This window comes from Oncorhynchus keta, chromosome 32 (assembly GCF_023373465.1).
Source record: "Oncorhynchus keta strain PuntledgeMale-10-30-2019 chromosome 32, Oket_V2, whole genome shotgun sequence".
Lineage (NCBI taxonomy): Eukaryota > Metazoa > Chordata > Actinopteri > Salmoniformes > Salmonidae > Oncorhynchus > Oncorhynchus keta.
The window spans coordinates 23,278,356-23,297,369 of record NC_068452.1 but is presented as its reverse complement, the minus strand read 5'-3'; the positions used below and the strand labels follow the sequence as shown (position 1 = coordinate 23,297,369).

Genomic DNA, 19,014 nt, shown 5'->3' with positions numbered 1-19,014 from the left:
ACATGGGTACCCCTACAGTTTACACACACAACGTTTTACAACAACACTAAACATTCCTCCTGCACACTTCTCACATCTTGGAATCTCCCTCATACTCACAGCTGCCACATGACCATAACTTGACTTTATCTGGTAAAAAACTCTGCATCAAAACTCAGTAGTACAGAGAGTGTCTTCTCTGTATCACCACACTCTCATCGCACCAAACGGAGGGAGTCACAGACACCAGGAATCTTCAATCTTCAAATCTTTGTCCCTCCTCAACACTTAACGCCACTCCAGTTATCACTCCTTTCAACAGCGCCCTCCACGGGAGAGGAAAGCAAGTCACAGTTCTTGTCCTTCTGGATGACAAAAAAGCAAAAGAATCAACATAATTCCACTTCGAGTCACTTTCACCGACCCAACATTCTCCAACCTCTTCTCCACTCAACCCGACAATACATATGGATCAGCCAGAAGGCAAGGACACATTCTCTCCAAAACGATCACTTCCACTTAGCAAAAAAGTGATTTATCCTCATCGGACGAGGCTCAAACTTGGCGGTCTTTCCGACACCTGCCACCGCAGTTAATTCATCCTCAGTCTCGTCATGTTCAATTTCCTTCTCCAGCACACTATATTTACTCTTAAAATGTTCCAATTCATTCTTTTTTCCCCTACCCACCTCAATGGGTTCCCCTGACTCAATCCCCAAGTCCGATAACCATTCAGGTGTACCCACCATCTTGCGACTCCACAGCAGCTTAACCTTTACAGAACGCAACTTAACACATAAACTGGCATGATAAACCATCTCATGGGAGACTACACTCCCAAAAGACAAGCCTCCAAGTCTTTTAATAGGCTGCCGCCAATTATTGTACTTACCAAAAGCATACCAAAAGCACTAAGAAACATTTAAATGACTACATAAATGACTACAGACATGATACATCATCGGTCATGTAGTGACCGTGTGTGACAAATAAACAAACAAACTTAACGAGAACGTTGCAACCAACATCCAACTTAACGTGTACTGGGTAGCTTTTGCATTCAATTGGACCTCCCTGTTGCACACAACAAGCTTCCATTCCCCCTGTCATGGTGGATTGAACTAGTAATTACCAATGATTTATAGATACACTAGATGACTAATAGAGGCCACCGTGTCTCCATCTTGGCAATCCCCCACCATTGTAAAAAATATTGACGAGCGCATTGCAACCAACTTCCAACTGGCAGAACTTAACGTGTACTGGGTCGTTCGACGAAATTAGTGCCTTTTAAATACATTTCATATGTTAATTTGAAATTATGCAGCAATATTGCATTTTAAAAGTCTGGTATATGAAATGAAGTGCTCTTTAATATTGGTCACATGGATAATTCAATAAATCAGATTTTCAATATGAATAAAGACTGGTAAAGTGCAAATATTCAGCATTTTGACATATTCCCTGTGCACCCTCTGTGACATCGAGTAATATTTTAACCCACCAACCCCAGAAAATACATATACATGACATAATACAGAATGGTAATAGACTATTCAAATGTTGTTGGTCACATATATATGGTTAGCAGATGTTAATGTGAGGGTAGCGAAATGCTTGTGCTTCTAGTTCCGACCGTGCAGTAATCTCTAAAAAGTAATCTAACAATTTTACAACAACTACCTTATACACACAAGTGTAAAGGAAGGAATACGAATATGTACATATAAATATATGTATGATTGATGGCCGTGCGGCATAGGCAAGATGCAGTAGATGGTATAGAGTACAGTATATACATATGAGATTAATAATGTAGGTTATGTAAACATTATATAAAGTGGCATTGTTTAAAGTGACTAGTGATACATTTATTACATCCCATTTTTTATAATTAAAGTGGCTAGAGATTGGGGTCAGTATGTTGACAGCAGCCACTCAATGTTAGTTAGTGATGGCTGTTTTAACAATCTGATGGCCTTGAGATAGAAGCTGTTTTTCAGTTTCTCTGTCCCAGCTTTGATGCACCTGTTGACCGCTCCTTCTGGATGATAGCAGGGTGAACAGGCAGTGGCTCGGTTGGTTGTTGTCCTTGATGATCTTTTTGGCCTTTACTTCCCTCTGGAGAGCCTTATGGTTGTGGGCGGAGCAGCTGCCGTACCAGGCGCTGATACAGCAAGACAGGATTCTCTCGATTGTGCATCTGTAAAAGTCTGTAAAATAACCTAAACATAAGGCAATATATACACAGTAGTTGCTTACCAAGATAGTGAATGTTCTGAGTTACAGGTTTGACTTAAATCTGCTTGAACATCAACAACCAATTTGACAGAGTGTGAAGTATTTAGAAAACAATAATGGGCAAATGTTGCACAATCCTAGCGTGGAAAGCTCTTAGAGACTTACCCAGAAAGACTCACAGCTGTATTCAGTGCCAAAGGTGATTCTAAAATGTGTTGTCTCAGGGGTTGAATACTTATCTAATCAAGACATTCATTTTTCATTAGCACAAAATTAACAATTTTATCCTTTGTTACACAACAAAATGTGGAAAAAGTCAAGGGGTGTGAATACTTTTTGAAGGCACTGTATACAATAGGTGACTGATAGAGGGAGCTGTGTTGAAGCCACTGTGTCTCGATTTTTCAACTCCCCCACCATTGTAGAAAATATTTTATAAACTATTGAAATGCATGTATTAAGGTCTACATTAAGGTTTACTGCAGTTATTATATTACAGACAGCTTGATGCATAGTTTTACAGTGTACTATGTGAGCTAAACATACAAAGAAAAAATATATAAAAACATTCTCCTTAAAGTATAATTTACAGATGACTCATGTTACTGTCCCCACGACAACATGAAAAATACTTAAATACATGTTATTTTGTCCGAAATACTGTAGAATTACATTAATTAATATGGAGGACTGCTCCGACAAGCCAATATGGCCGACTGGTGGCTTCAAAGCCTCTCAATGGCCAATACATAGCATCAACAATCCATGGTTTATATACACCATTGGTAACTACCAGTTGAAGGACTGTTCAATTGGATGTTTCCCAGATGTGGTAAATTCCCACTTCCCACTTGGCTACGGACGCACCATAACACCGCTAACCATCTACTGCAGAGCTGTATAATATAACTCATTGGAAGCACAAGACATAGATCTACATTTTGACATATTGTGGAGCGTTGTAAAATGTATTTTTGTTTTGTTTAAATCATTAAAAACTAAAACAAAAACTATACAAAAACAACTAAATTGTTTAATTATTTAATTAAGCTGAAGAGAGGCACTTACTATATATTTTTTGGTGGGAGATAGGAAAATATGTTTTTCATGAATTTGAACATGTGCTCTTTATGAAAGAATGTTCAAATTCGGTGAAATCCTACGTTTGTTTTTACTCACCATCACACTTTAAATGAGATCACTGCCAACGTTTTGGCTTGGTGGCCCCAAAAAATTATCTCCATTGATCATTATGTAAAGAGTAATTGAAGAAGCTGAATTAGAAACCACTTTGGCATATTGTCAGGCATTACATGCATTTGAGCAAATATGCAAATGTGCTATATATATTAGAAATACGTACATTTTGCGTGACATTAAATCTATTAAAATGTATTTGTTTCCCGGTATGAGTCATAATGTAAAGCCCCTTGCAGCCTGCAGACAGTGTGGCCAGTGGTGAGTTGGCCTGAAATGGGAGTGGATGCTTCTGCACAGTGGCCAGATAGAGCTGAGGACTGGGAGAAACAAGTATCTAGGGCATGGTCCAAACAACACTCACTCAATTGTGTCCAGCCCTTCACTGGGTAATGGACGATGGAAGTCATATGCTGTGGTCGTCACATGCCAAGGCAGGAGGAGAGAGGGTGCTTTTAATTCCTCATTTTCATGTTGGCCTGTTAACTTCCTTTTAGAAGCTCCTCACTTTCATTTGACTAAGAGGACATAATGTGGTGCGTCATTTACATAATTTAACTCCTCTATCCTTTTGCCTTGCAACCCAAATGTTGAGTTTACTCTACTCCTACAATTTCTCCATTACATTACACAATATGTATATTCATATTACACACAATATGTCAAATACCATTATTAGCTATAAGATCTATCTTACCTGTAATTCAAGGTGGCACTGGTTCGTAAGACATTTTAACAAGACAGGAGTAAGATTGAGGAACCACAGTAGCTAAAATTGACCATTTCCCACCTCACAGGCCAAGCCAAGAAAAGAGCCTCTGACTGCCAAGGAGTTCATTTCTTGGAGCGGAGCAGCCCTTTGTGGGATATGTGGTGTTGCATCACAACACCTATTGTCACATGACCGAAGACAGGCTGAACTGGAAAACATTTCTCATGTGCTTCAATGTTTTGAATATTACTGTAGCTGTTTGGCAGGCTCTGCTGTTTCTCATAAAAGTGAACACAACAAGGTTTCACCATCTTGAAAAGCTGTTTACATATGACATTTTTCAAATTGGCTAATACATGGTACTCTAATGTTCCCTATACCCATCATAAGGTTGCTAAAACCTAGCCTGTGAATGAAAGTTTACAACACAGGGTGAGAGAAAAATGTTAGTAATCAAGGTGACAGGCAGTGAGTGACACATTGCACCCTCTTGCCTGCATCTAGGTGATCTAGGGTGTAATCATTAGTCCAACATTTGTGAACAAGAGTTTCTATTGGACACATTCAGGTATGTTTATCCCTGTTTGGTTCCGTTTGCTTCAGTTTAAGAAACGTTTTTCGACATAATGAATACACCCCTGATCACACGCAAACACAGTTCACTTTCATAGCAGCCACATACAAACAGCATGATCACAAAAATTCCTTCTCTCATCTTTGTGCTCTCCTCTCACCCTTTCCCTTCACTGGACTTCAGTGCACAACAAATCAGCTGTCTGTGACCAGGCAAAAAAAAACTTTCCAAGCCAAACTTTCATATCATAACCGCTGACCACTACACACACCCTACATCTTTAGCTGGTAAAAAAATAACAAGAGTTCTAGTGTTGTATAGCCAGCTAGCTAACACAGCATCCCTCTCTGTCAATGTACCCAGTGGAAGACGGGAACTCAATATCCTCAGGCTACACCATGGTGCTGCCCTACAGAGTGCTGTTGAGGCTACTGTAGACCTTCATTGCAAAACAGTGTTTTAATAAATTATTTGGTGACATTAATATATTTAGTATAGTTTTATCTAAAAACAACAACTTTTTTAGTGTTTCCCTGTTTAATTTTTAAGGATGGTCCTCCCCTTCCTCCTTTGAGGAGACTCCACTCATGTAGACATGAAGAGGAGCAGCTGTGATTATTAATGCTACCATCACTCAATAAACCTACCACTCAGGTCCACTCAGCCTGCTGAGTCACCATGTTGACCATCATTCACATGGCAACTTACAGGCCTATAATCAACCAATGACTGGAGTGTGTGTAATCTGATAAGGAAGTTAGAGGGATCTGTCTCCTCTCTTTCATGACTTGGAGAGGAATGACTTTTATCTTCACTTCTTTGGTGAGAAAAGACAAAGGAGAATGTGTGATGATTCACAAGGAAAGTGTCCTGACTTGCAGAAGAAGATTGTGAAAATGCTTTGCAGCAACTGAGGGTTTTGCTATGTGCAGTGAAACATGTCTCAACCTGTCTTGTGGGATATGACTTTAGCTAAATAGTAGAGAAATGTAAGTTATTTTGATTAATTGAGGTTGGGTTAGAAGAGTATTTCTCATTAAAGTACAGAGGGATGGAGCTTTGCAATTCTGCTCAGTATAACCTGTATATGGATACAGGGGCATCATGCACCCATTATTTTAGAGGGTTCACAAAGTATGTGATGATGGAGGGGAGGGGGGGGCGCGGGGTTGGGAGCTATAGCTACTATTACAGAAAAACAACAACAAATTTTGTTTTATATATTCATCCAGAAGGAATCAATAGGCTACATAGCTTGATCAAATTCATTTACAAACATACCTCCTGCAAGTCCTGCTCATCACCAGCAGCTAAAATCTAATCAAACGCTGTGTGTCAATCAACACTCTCTCTCCTCCTTCACTGAAAATACTGTCTGCACGCACTAGAGTATCGAGCATCCTGCCTAGCATATCTTTGCTCATGGTGCACCTTGGAAGGAACCACTTACTAGGGAGGATGTAGGGGTACTCCTTGCCTGGTCCAGTCAGTGTGCCTGCTCTGTAAAATACCGCTGACAGGTTTTATTTTGGAAATAATTCATGCATAATAATAAACTGTTTAGTAATCATTTGAACAAAAACAGCACAAATATGAGGTGCCCTTGTGGCCCCTACGGCCATGCCACCTCTATGTGGTTATAGCATCCTTTTTGTATCATGTGTTCACCATGAGAATGCATTTTGGCATTTTATTGCACTTTTAACAAGAGACATTATTAGACGCAGACATAGATGGCCCAAATAGATTCTGCCAAACAAGAGGCATACAACAAAGCTGTGTGTCTCAACATTTTCTCTGTTGTTCTGTCCCCGTCCTCTACTCGTCTCATGATAGACATTCATTAATTTGCTTTGGCTGCAAAAGGCCTGCATGTGCTTCTGGTTAGAGGCTGTGCTGCACTGCATTAATCAGCAGAGAAGGCGTGGTTCAGCTCAGCCCGACCTATCCCCCCATCCCTTTTCCTTGACCCCATGATTTATGAAAATTAGGAGCATGGTTCTGTGTGGACTAGCAATGATCTTCTCTCAGTTAGGCAATACTAAAACAAAGAATGCAGACTACTAGGTCGCCATGCAATTATCCCATAACAGAAAAAGAGGGAGCGAGAGAAAACATTTGGCCATGGATCATGAAATGTCCCACTGGGCACAGACGTCAATTCAAATAAAATAAAATCAAATTGTATTGGTCACATACACATATTCAGCAGATGTTATTGGGGGTGTAGTAAAATACTTGTGTTTCTAGCTCCAACAGTGCAGTAATATCTAACAATTCACAATAATACACACAAATCTAAATTAAAAGAATGGAGTTAAGAAATGTATAAATATTAGGACAAGCAATGTCGGAGTGGCATTGACTAGAATACAGTAGAATAGAATACAGTATATACATATGAAATGAGTAAAGCAGTATGCAAACATTATTAAAGTGACTTGTGTTCCATTATTAAAGTGACCAGTGATTCCATGTCTATGTATATAGGGCAGCAGCTTCTAAGGTGCAGGGTTGAGTAACCGGGTGGTAGGTGGCAAGTGATGGCTGTTTAACAGTCTGATGGCCTTGAGATAGAAGCTGTTTTTTAGTCTTTGGTCCCAGCTTTGATGCATCTATACTGACCTTGCCTTCTGGATGGTAACGGGGTGAACAGGCCATGGCTCGGGTGTCCTTGAAGATCAGGTGTCCATGCTCAGCCCCCTCCTGTACTCCCTGTTCACCCACGACTGCGTGGTCATGCACGCCTCCAACTCAATCATCAAGTTTGCAGACTACACAACAGTAGTGGGCTTGAATACCAACAACGACGAGAAAGACTACAGGGAGGAGGTGAGGGCACTCGGAGTGTGGTGTCAGGAAAACAATCTCTCATTCAACATCAAGAAAACAAAGGAGATGATTGCGGACTTCAGGAAACAGCAGAGGGACAGCAGTGGAGAAGGTGGAAGTTTTAAGTTCCTTGGCGTACACGTCACAGAGAAACTGAAATGGTCCACCCACACAGATAGTGTGGTGAAGAAGGCGCAACAGGGCCTTTTCAACCTCAGGAGGCTGAAGAAATCTGGCTTGGCACCTAAAACCCTGACAAACTTTTACAGATGCACAATCAAGAGCATCCTGTCGGGCTGTATCACAGCCTGGTAAGGCAACTGCACTGCCCTCAACCACAAGGCTCTCCAGAGGGTGGTGCAGTTTGCACAACGCATCACTGGGGGCAAACTACCTGCCCTCCATAACACCTACAGCACCCGATGTCACAGGAAGGCCAAAAATATCAAATCAAATCATCAAATCAAGTTTTATTGGTCACATACACATGGTTAGCAGATGTTAATGCGAGTGTAGCGAAACGTTGATTTAAACAGTGTGTGCCCAGTGGAGTAGGTCTTGCACGATATTCTATGTAAATTGTGCCAGTCAGCATTTTAAATCCTATTTGATCTTTTCAACTGGGAGGATAGAACGCACTCCATTTGGTTTTATATTCAACTTACAGTAACATTTCCCTTAGACAAATGGCCTCTCAAAGGTAAGAAACATGATCAGTTGCAATGATGGATTGAACAAAGGGAGTCTTTCATACTATTTGTCACCATTTGATGTAAGAAAAAAGTCAAATAAGCACCATTGTGCAAAATGGAGCATGTCTGTCATGTGAATAGTCCTCGTTTTTCAGAACCCTGTCAATACAGCACCCTTGAAACACTGTCAAGGGGTTTGTTGACATTCTGCCAGAGGGCCGAAGCATAGAGACATATTACCTGCCTCTTTCCACAATGTTCCGACTACGGTAGACTCATAATAGCTGGCAGTGCAGCTTGTCATTGACCCACAACAACATGGCTACATCCCAAAGTCATAACCCAACCAGCCAAAATATCTCTGAGTGATTTCTTAACCACTGAATCAACAGGAGGATCTTATTTTGCCTCTGTGTTTTTACCTGCCTATTTAAAGACAATAACAACGGCATCTTTGCCTAATGTAGATATATCTTTAGGTACCGTACATGTCCATTGTGGTTGTTAATTAAGCTGTTACTCCTGGGTCTACATGCTAGAGAGCCCTGGGCCAGAATGCAGTAACCAGGGCCTGCTACTGATTCATTTGAGGGCTTCTCTCCAAGGCCTGGCAGTCACATGAGGAAGCTGAGCTCTACTGCACAGAGCTGGTCTCCAGGGATGCCTGTCAAGGATTCTGGATTTAACAGGAATCATAGATTCAGTTCATGTAAATCCTACTTATTGCTCAGTGAGGAAAATGTGCTATGCTGTGAATTAGAACTTTTAACCTAGATTTTCAATAACTGTGTCCAATTGTGTGGTCTGTCCATGCACTTGAGTGTGGTGAAAAACCGTGCTTGGCAGCATGACAGTGAAATAAAGCAGTGCACATCCCCATATGTCTAGCAATTGGTCCACTTTTGATGACCCTCCTGAGTGTTCACATAGGTCACAGGACAACGTTCAAGTATGGTTTATAGATGTGATTACTACAATGAATGTTGTCCAAATATGCTCAATGCTAAACACGTGTTGCCTTCACAAAGACGTCTCAGAAAACGAGACGTGCGATGAGTCATATGATCCGCACCCCCTAAAGGCATATTCAGTGGTGTAAAGTACTTAAGTAAAGTAGTTTTTGGGGTATCTGTACTTCACTTTACTATTTATATTTATGACAACTTTTACTTCACTACATTCCAGAAGAAAATTATGTACTTCTTACTCCATACATTTTCCCTGACACCCAGAAGTACTCGTTACATTTTGAATGCTTAGCAGGACAGAAAATGGTCCAATTCACACACTTATCAAGAAAACATCCCTGGTCATCCCTACTGCCTCTGATCTGGCGAACTCACTAAACACAAATGTAAATACAAATTATGTCTGAGTGTTGGAGTGTGACCCTGGCTATACGTACATTTTTAAAAAACATGAAAATTGTGCTGTCTGTTTTGCATAATCTAAGTAATTTTCTATTATTCATACTTTTACTTTTACTTTTGATACTTGTGTATTTGAAAACCAAATACTTTTAGACTTTTACTCAAGTAGTATTTTACTGGGTGACTTTCACTTTTACCTGAGTCATTTTATATGAAGGTATCTTTACTTTTACTCAAGTATGAGAATTGAGTACTTTTTCCAACACTGGGCATATAATAATTTTTCGTGATTCAAATGGGACCTCGGCACAGTAGTTACACAAATGTATATTGTTACGAACCCAATAACTAGCCTATTAATATTGTTTCACTTGCTTTGCCTAGTGGTTCTAGCCCTAGTTACATGGTCTGTTACCTGAATCAATGTGTGCATTTATGTGAGAAATCAGCTTTTGATGACAGTGTTGGATGCACATGTGCCCAGGAGACAGCTACTTACCGAGTTAAGGGCCAGCTCCATCTTGAAGTATTGGATGGCCATATATGAATTTAGTTTAAGTGAGAGCGACAACTTGGTAATATTTTGCTGGACAAATTTCTATTGTCATTATTACATTGTCATACCAAGAGAGCACAGCCTACAATCATTTGTCTTACTGTGTTAATCATGTTTGGTGTCTGATTCGAGCATGAGAATCAAGAGAATCATCTAAATTCCTTCCCATTTAGCTTCAAATGCATCATGATGTCCTCTGTTCGCCGGTTCTACTGAAGCTCTAAATATAACTGCTGAGGCAGAAAGGGTAAATGTATCCCCCTCGCTGTGTGAGGGTGGCTTGTCATGTGAGATTTTTCAATATACTTTACCCAGCAGAGTTCCCCTGCAAGGTCTCTGTGTGTCCCTCTCTGTCTAAGTAGTCCTGCTTCAAAATGGGACTTCAACAGTGCTCATCGTGAATGACAACGGAATCTGACATCAGCAACAATAGAGCACTCAATATGGCCATATCTACAATAGGATTAGATGTGGGTGTGAGTCTTGGCTGGAAGGGTTTCATACCGTGCCTATTGCTTCACACATATCTTGATGTTTTGGACAAGGAAATATATATTTTTCCTGACTAACATTGTTATAAAGCATTCCCGATTGGAACAATTCCAAACTTTTTTATCATCAGAATGTGTAACACTTACATTGTAACAAGTGTTGTTATGACATTGTTCTTACGCTGTATTAAGGTTCAGGATTACTGTAATTACAGTAACTACAATACTTGTTGTATTACTTACAAGTAAAATCAGCATCTGATGAATGCTGAAGGACTGAAACTAAATGTGTCATCCCATCTTGTGGTCCTGTCCAATGTATTATGTGCATTGACAAGAAAAGGCACATTTCATCTTGCTATGCCACCTGGTATTTTGTTTAAAAGCTGTGTGTGTCTGTGTTTGTGTGTGTACGTGCTCTTGGCCTGCTAACTCTCACACCCTCAGATTGTTGTATCTGGCAGGCTGTCAGTGTGGAGAACTGCGAGCAGAGATGATTAAACAGTAAACTGGGGCTGTGTGCCCTTCTCTCTCTGCTCTGCCTTGTCTGAAGACCACTAAATAACACTAGGAGGACTCATGTGCATGAGCGTAGTGAAAGAATACATACACCATCTTCTATTCACTCACACATACAAATCCATTCATCCTATGATGAATAGAGGGAAGGTTCTTGAAGACACACATACACTGAGTGTACAAAACATTAAGAGCGCCCATTAAATGGCACACATACAGTCGTGGCCAAATGTTTTGAGAATGACACAAATATTAATTTTCACAAAGTCTGCTGCCTCAGTGTCTTTAGGTATTTTTGTCAGATGTTACTATGGAATACTGAAGTATCATTACAAGCATTTCATAAGTGTCAAAGACCTTCATTGACAATTACATGAAGTTGATGCAAAGAGTCAATATTTGCAGTGTTGACCCTTCTTTTCAAGACCTCTGCAATCCGCCCTGGCATGCTGTCAATTAACTTCTGGGCCACATTCTGAATGATGGCAGCTCATTCTTGCATAATCAATGCTTGCAGTTTGTCAGAATTTGAGGGTTTTTGTTTGTCCACCCGCCTCTTGAGGATTGACCACAAGTTCTCAATGGGATTAAGGTCTGGGGAGTTTCCTGGCCATGGACCCAAAATATCGATGTTTGTTCCCCGAGCCACTTAGTTATCACTTCTGCCTTATGGCAGGGTGCTCCAGCATGCTGGAAAAGGCATTATTCGTCACCAAACTGTTCCGGGATGGTTGGGAGAAGTTGCTCTTGGAGGATGTGTTGGTAACATTCTTTATTAATGGCTGTGTTCTTAGGCAAAATTGTGAGTGAGCCCACTCCCTTGGGTGAGAAGCAACCCCACACATGAATGGTCTCAGGATGCTTTACTGTTGGCATGACACAGGACTGATGGTAGCACTCGCCTTGTCTTCTCCGGACAAGCTTTTATCCGGATGCCCCAAACATTCGGAAAGGGGATTCATCAGAGAAAATAACTTTACCCCAGTCCTCAGCAGTCCAATCCCTGTACCTTTGCAGAATATCAATATGTCCCTGATGTTTTTCCTGGAGAGAAGTGGCTTCTTTGCTGCCCTTCTTGACACCAGGCCACCCTCCAAAAGTCTTCGCCTCACTGTGCGTGCAGATGCACTCACACCTGCCTGCTGCCATTCCTGAGCAAGCTCTGTACTGGTGGTGCCCCGATCCCGCAGATGAATCAACTTTAGGAGACGGTCCTGGCGCTTGCTGGACTTTCTTGGGTGCCCTGAAGCCTTCTTCACAACAATTGAACCGCTCTCCTTGAAGTTCTTGATAATCCGATGAATTATTGATTCAGGTGCAATCTTACTGGCAGCAATATCCTTGCCTGTGAAGCCCTTTTTGTGCAAAGCAATGATGACGGCAATTGTTTCCTTGCAGGTAACCATGGTTGACAGAAGAAGAACAATGATTCCAAGCACCACCCTCCTTTTGAAGCTTCCAGTCTGTTATTTGAACTCAATCAGCATGACAGAGTGATCTCCAGCCTTGTCCTCGTCAACACCCACACCTGTGCTAACGAGAGAATCACTGACATGATGTCAGCTGGTCCTTTTGTGGCAGGGCTGAAATGCAGTGGAATTTTTTGGGGGGGGATTCAGTTCATTTGCATGGCAAAGAGGGACTTTGCAATTAATTACAATTAATCTGATCACTCTTCATAACATTCTGGAGTATATGCAAATTGCCATCATACAAACTGAGGCAACAGACCTTGTGAAAATGTATATTTGTGTCGTTCTCAAAACGTTTGGCCATTACCTCATTATATTGAACATCAAATGTCTCAGATTAATATCTTGCAGTCCCTTTTAAAAATATCTCAACTATGACAGTCATTTACTTCATCATCTACTTCTTGAGGCAAAAGGCACCTGATGCAGAAATTACTGTATACCAACAATTAGAGTTTCTACTATAATTATTAATCAGTCTATTTAATAGTTTATCTGTTGTTTTCTCATCTTGTCATTCACAGTTTAATATTTTAAATTCTCATATTGCAATATTAATATTTCAATATTATTACCATAGGCATTCGCTGTGATGTTTTATTTAAAATCAATGAAGGCACAGATCCTTTCTGCCATGTCATTTAGATTGGAACGTTCCGTTGAAGGTATAGGGTGTCAATAATGACTTCCCCAGCTGTAACTGCCTCCCGCACGATAAGCAAAGACAAACCTGTCTGGAAAGCCAGCAAATGCTGTGATTCAACACAGCCTGACCATATTCTTCACACACAGCGCCTTCACAGCAAGGGAAGGTGTTTACGACTTCACCGTCACATCTCACGATGCAAATTATTAGTTTTGATTCCATATGCCCATGGCTGGGATATGTTTACAATGATATAGATGTGTTTATTTACTGATATTTTGAGAGTTTATTTAGATGGGCTTAGTTATAGATATCTAAATATTTATTCTGCTCACTCACAGTATATCCCACATAGAAGGAAGTGCTCTCCTGATAGCAGTAGCTACAGGCTTGTGGACATACAGAGAACATGATGGGTGTGAATGACCACTGACCACCTGTTTTATGTCTTAGCCCGCTTGCTGTGCAGCATATTTCATGAAGATGAGCAGAATTGCAAATGGCCTACTGAAAGTGTTCCTTTTAATCAAAATTCCATTGATTGTTTTTATTTCACCTTTATTTAACCAGGTAGTCCAGTTGAGAACAAGTTCTCATTTACAACTGATAAAGCAAAGCAGTGTGACAAAAACAACAACACAGAGTTACACATAAAGAAACGGACAGTCATTAACACAATAGAAAAATCTATGTACAGTGTGTGCAAATGTGAAAGAGTAGGGAGGTAAGGCAATAAATAGGCCATAGAGGCGAAACAATTACAATTTAGCATTAACACTGGAGTGATAGATGGGCAGATGATGATGTGCAAGTAGAGATACTGGGGTGTAAAAGAGCAAGAGGATAAATAACAATATGGGGATGAGGTAGTTGGGTGTGCTATTTACAGATTGCCTGTGTACAGGCACAGTGATCGATAAGCTGCTCTGACAGCTGATGCTTAGAGAGGGAGATATAAGACTCCAGCTTCAGTGATTTTTGCAATTTTTTCCAGTCATTGGCAGCAGAGAACTGGAAGGAAAGGCGGCCAAAGTAGGTGTTGGCTTTGGTGATGACAAGTGAAATAGACCTACTGGAGTGTGTGCTATGGTTGGGTGTTGCTATGGTGACCAGTGAGCTGAGATAAAGCAGGGCTTTACCTAGCAATTCATCTATTCTCCCTCATCTAATTTACAAAACATTTTGGTAATCGAACTAAACCATCGGTTTGTTGATCATGAATCCACAGCTGCTGTGACTGCACTACACTGCACAAAATTATTCAGGGGCTTAGTAAATATTATCCCCCAAAATATATGATTTTCACTTACAAATTCAGGTTTGACTTCAAAACTTGTAATACCTTACTTCATTTGTATGTGTTCAAAGAGCATGACATTTGGACATGTCAATTCAATTTAAAATTCAATGTATAATTTACATATCCATAATATGTACTCTCAGCTTAATAATTAAAGAATTTCACAACAACTTGCCATGTGGCCTCGTTTTTAGAGGATTGTGGGTAATTCTAAATTGTTTGACTTCATGATACTTTTACACAACTTCATATGAATGTTTCTGCATCAGTATTAAGCAGCTTGTTGTGCTATGAGGTATAATGGATCATGATGAACTGATATGAAAACCATCAGGCAAATTAACGTTCAACGATGAGACCACCCATTCCCAGCATCAACAAGGTTACACAACCATTAATGCTAGAGACACATGCAGCATCTTACAATGGACACAGTTCTACCTCCACTGACTGCTAGTGGAATGCGCACTGTGTTCAGCAATGGGTTAAAATGGCAAATAATCAAAGACATCAAAAAATATTTGACATGATCACTGAAAGTAACTGATCCAAAAGATGAAGTAGATCTAACTGTTTTGGAATTGTATATTATACATAGTAATACCTCATGTTGGAAATACTCAAAAAGCTGATGCAAAAAGCTCTTTAAAAAAAAGTAGAATTAGCACTTTTTTTTTTTTACAGTGTATAGTAGTAATTCAGTGATCCCAGTCATCTGGAATTTAACGGAAAAGTGATACACAGGGTCTGTGAGCGGACGTAGGTGCAAAACAACTTAATGGTGCACTCAAGGCCATCTGTGAGAAGCACAAATTGTAGGCATGACATTATGTGAACTCCCGACCAAAGGGCTTGTTCAAGCCAAGGGAGATACATTGGCAATGTTAACACAAACAAATATTGAGCAGTGGCTTGTGTTTGTGTCACATGCTCTGAGCACTGAAAGAGTGTGTTCTGGCCTTTGCCTCAGGACGAGGATGGAACAATCTGGGCTTTGAAAGAAGACACGGCTCCTTTCTTTAAAGGGAAATTCTAAGAAGTCAAAACTCCCCTGCGTTAATATTTTGAGGAATTTAAATGCCTCCTTACATGTTGTAATTGATGCAAACCTCTCACAATTGATATAAAGCCAATATCCATACTGAATTGTGATTTATGCAATGCAATCATTATCTATTCATCATTAGAAGTGAGATAACAATCTACAAAATTATAATTTTTCTTCTACCTACAGTACATGTAATACTATTTATAAACATTACACTGTGGACCTAATTGCATCTATAACAAATAAACAAAATACAGGTATAACATTTTCTTTATCCTTTGGCATGAAATTAACAATTTGACAGAGATGTACACTCCCATTCAAAAGTTTGGGGTCACTTAAAAATGTCCTTGTTTTTGAAAGAAAAGCACATTTTTTTGTCCATTAAAATGACATCAAATTGATCAGAAATACAGTGTTGACATTGTTCATGTTGTAAATGACTATTGTAGCTGGAAACTGCAGATTCTTTATGGAATAAGTACATAGGCGTACAGAGACGCATTATCAGCAACCATCACTACTGTGTGCCAATGGCACGTTGTGTTAGCTAATATAAGTTGATCATTTTAAAAGGCTAATTGATCATTAGAAAACCCTTTTGCAATTATGTTAGCACAGCTGAAAACTGTTATTCTGATTAAAGAAGCAATAAAACTGTCTTTCTTAAGACTAGTTGAGCATCTGGAGCATTAGCATTTGTGGGTTCGATTATAGGCTGAAAATGGCCAGAAACAAAGACCTTTCTTCTGAAACTCGTCAGTCTATTCTTGTTCTGAGAAATTAAGGCTATTCCATGCGAGAAATTGCCAAGAAACTGAAGATCTTGTACAATGCTATGTACTACTTCCTTCACAGAACAGCGCAAACTGGCACTAACCAGAATAGAAAGAGGCGTAGGAGGCCCCGGTGCACAACTGAGCAAGAGGACAAGTACATTAGAGAGTCTAGTTTAAGAAACAGACTCCTCACAAGTCCTCAACTGGCAGCTTCATTAAATAGTACCCGCAAAACACCAGTCTCAATGTCAACAGTGAAGACGTGACTCCGGGATGCTTACCTTCTAGACAGAGTTCCTCTGTCCAGTGCCTGTGTTCTTTTACCCATCTTAATATTTTATTTCTATTGACCAGTCTGAGATATGGCTTTTTCTTTGCAACTCTGTGGTCTATGTTAGTTCATGTTTCAACAATAACTTGTTACAGAGGGCAATTGGTTTTGCAGCAAGGAGCACATACAACGTAGAAACATTAAAAAAACACATTTGAATCACAAAGATACTAAATGTAAAGGTAGTACATACAATGCTAGTCATTAGTCATGGGTTGGCAGCCATCAATATAAATATATCAATATTAATGTTCAACATGAGCACTAGCAATAGTACAAAGCAAGGCCTTACATAGAAGGTAAGTACATTTTCAAAAACATCAATTCAACATCATCAAAAATATGGTGACCTAAAACTAAACATAAAAAATGATGATTACATGATCATCATCATCAACATCATCACCATCATCATCAGTCTATGTAATGGAATCCAATACAATAAAGCTAGTTAGGACATTGATCCAAGGGTACTGTGAAATGTATAGAGGGGAAATAGTTGGGTTAGTTAAAACTGATATATATTTTAGTTTAATCGGATATTAATTTTAGTTTAATCTGATATGTATTTTCTACACCACCATAAGCACAATGATAGGAGATCAGTGCAAGAGCAATAAGGATTTTTAGGGGCATTATGATGGTGAAACTGAAACACAAGTGCCCCCAAAAGCCCCTCATTCTCCCTGCGGTGTTACATTTGAACTTCACTGGGCACCACCGCCTGCCACTATTTTGACTATTTATTCTGTCCCAACATAATCACAGTATCATACAAACAAACATAAACTTGGGCTAATTGGTTTTAAGATGAGAGGGTGAGTCCCAGAAGCGGGACTTTGCGGGCCAGTTGGATTCTGATCAAACTCATCTCGCCCACAAGATCCCGTGACTGAGACCACACGAAGGCCACCTGACATTCTCATACACATGACAATTACTTATAGATACAATATTACATCATCCTCAGCTTTTGTCCTCAACTCATTTTCAAAGAGTGCAATTTGTGTGTAGGCTATTGCATAACTGACATTGGGTTATGGTCTAGGTTGGGGTTTTGTCTGGCTATAAAACCACTCACTGTTATTGAGAATGTGTCAGTGTCAGCCTGCTATAATAATTAGTTAATCTTGCTACATCCTACAATAAGGCTGATTTCATGAGAACAACGGCTTTACAGTAGCCTGCGTATTTTATACAAATGATGTGATTACTGATTATGCAATCCTCATGATTTAAATCACTGTGCAATCCTTGAACATTTCCTTTCATAAACTACACACTTGATTAGCATCAAGCTGACATTTCCTGTACAACAACTGGATTATAACGTGCACATTAATATCATATTGCTGCAATATGTCCCTCTGTATTGAATGTAAAACAACAGGTTTTAATATACAGCTCTTGTGTGCATTTAGTGAATTCACTGGGCGTTAGTTGAGTCCCAGACAGTGTCTGGTGCTCCATAGAGAGTTCAGGTACTCTCAGACACAATCTGTCTGCTACTCTGAGAGACCACCCCTTGAAAAGAACAGCACATTTAATACGACAAAACTAATCATGCAAACCTAATATCAAAACAATAGCATTATCTAAACATTCTCAGACAAGTTTAGCGTTCATTGTGCTATTCAAAAGCATCCATAACAAAGTCCTATAATTATTAGATAATCGGAGTGAATAAGAATTACCCTCGCACCTGCTGGCCCTCCCAGACCCGGTAGACAAGACGACATGTCAGCCCCTCCGAACTCTCAAGCCAAACATCTTCCGTGTATCATGGATATAACATCGCTTTAAACTTACTATGATAATATCAGACCAGTCAGCAGGATAGGAAGGAACGACTGTCTGATTTTATGTGTTGTTGTTTCTTTAAGTATCCGTGCTCCTAGTGGTGAGCTCAGCGGTGTCTGGCGGATTTGACTCAATGCATTAAAATAAAATCTCGATTACCAGCGCCCCAAACATTGCTTCGTGGTCACGCCACGAGGTAAGAGAGGCGGTGAAAGGGGTGATGCAATCTTAAAAACAGACAACAGCAATATGGCATTTATCCAAATATATTTGTTTTTGTTGTTAATTATAGGCTGTTGGAATTCAGAAAAACATTCTAGGGGGGGTCGTATCAGAGTCAGAGATGGCGTTGTCCTGCGTTGTTTTCTGCAGCTATCGGGGGAAAGTTTGGCATATGCTAGCATATAGCATATACATATGCTATATGTAAATGAAATTATGAGTTTTATTTTCATGAAAGTATTATACAAATATT

At 39.8% G+C, this 19,014-nt stretch overlaps 1 long non-coding RNA gene across 1 annotated transcript; it reads right to left on the bottom strand.

Moving 5' to 3' along the window:
* Nucleotides 1–1,327: 1,327 nt before the first annotated feature.
* LOC127914492 (uncharacterized) lies at nucleotides 1,328–18,645 on the bottom strand. The gene is made up of 2 exons (XR_008088564.1): nucleotides 18,434–18,645; nucleotides 1,328–2,192 (listed from the first exon to the last, which is right to left on the bottom strand). It is a non-coding gene; the product is annotated as an uncharacterized LOC127914492 (long non-coding RNA).
* Nucleotides 18,646–19,014: the final 369 nt, after the last annotated feature.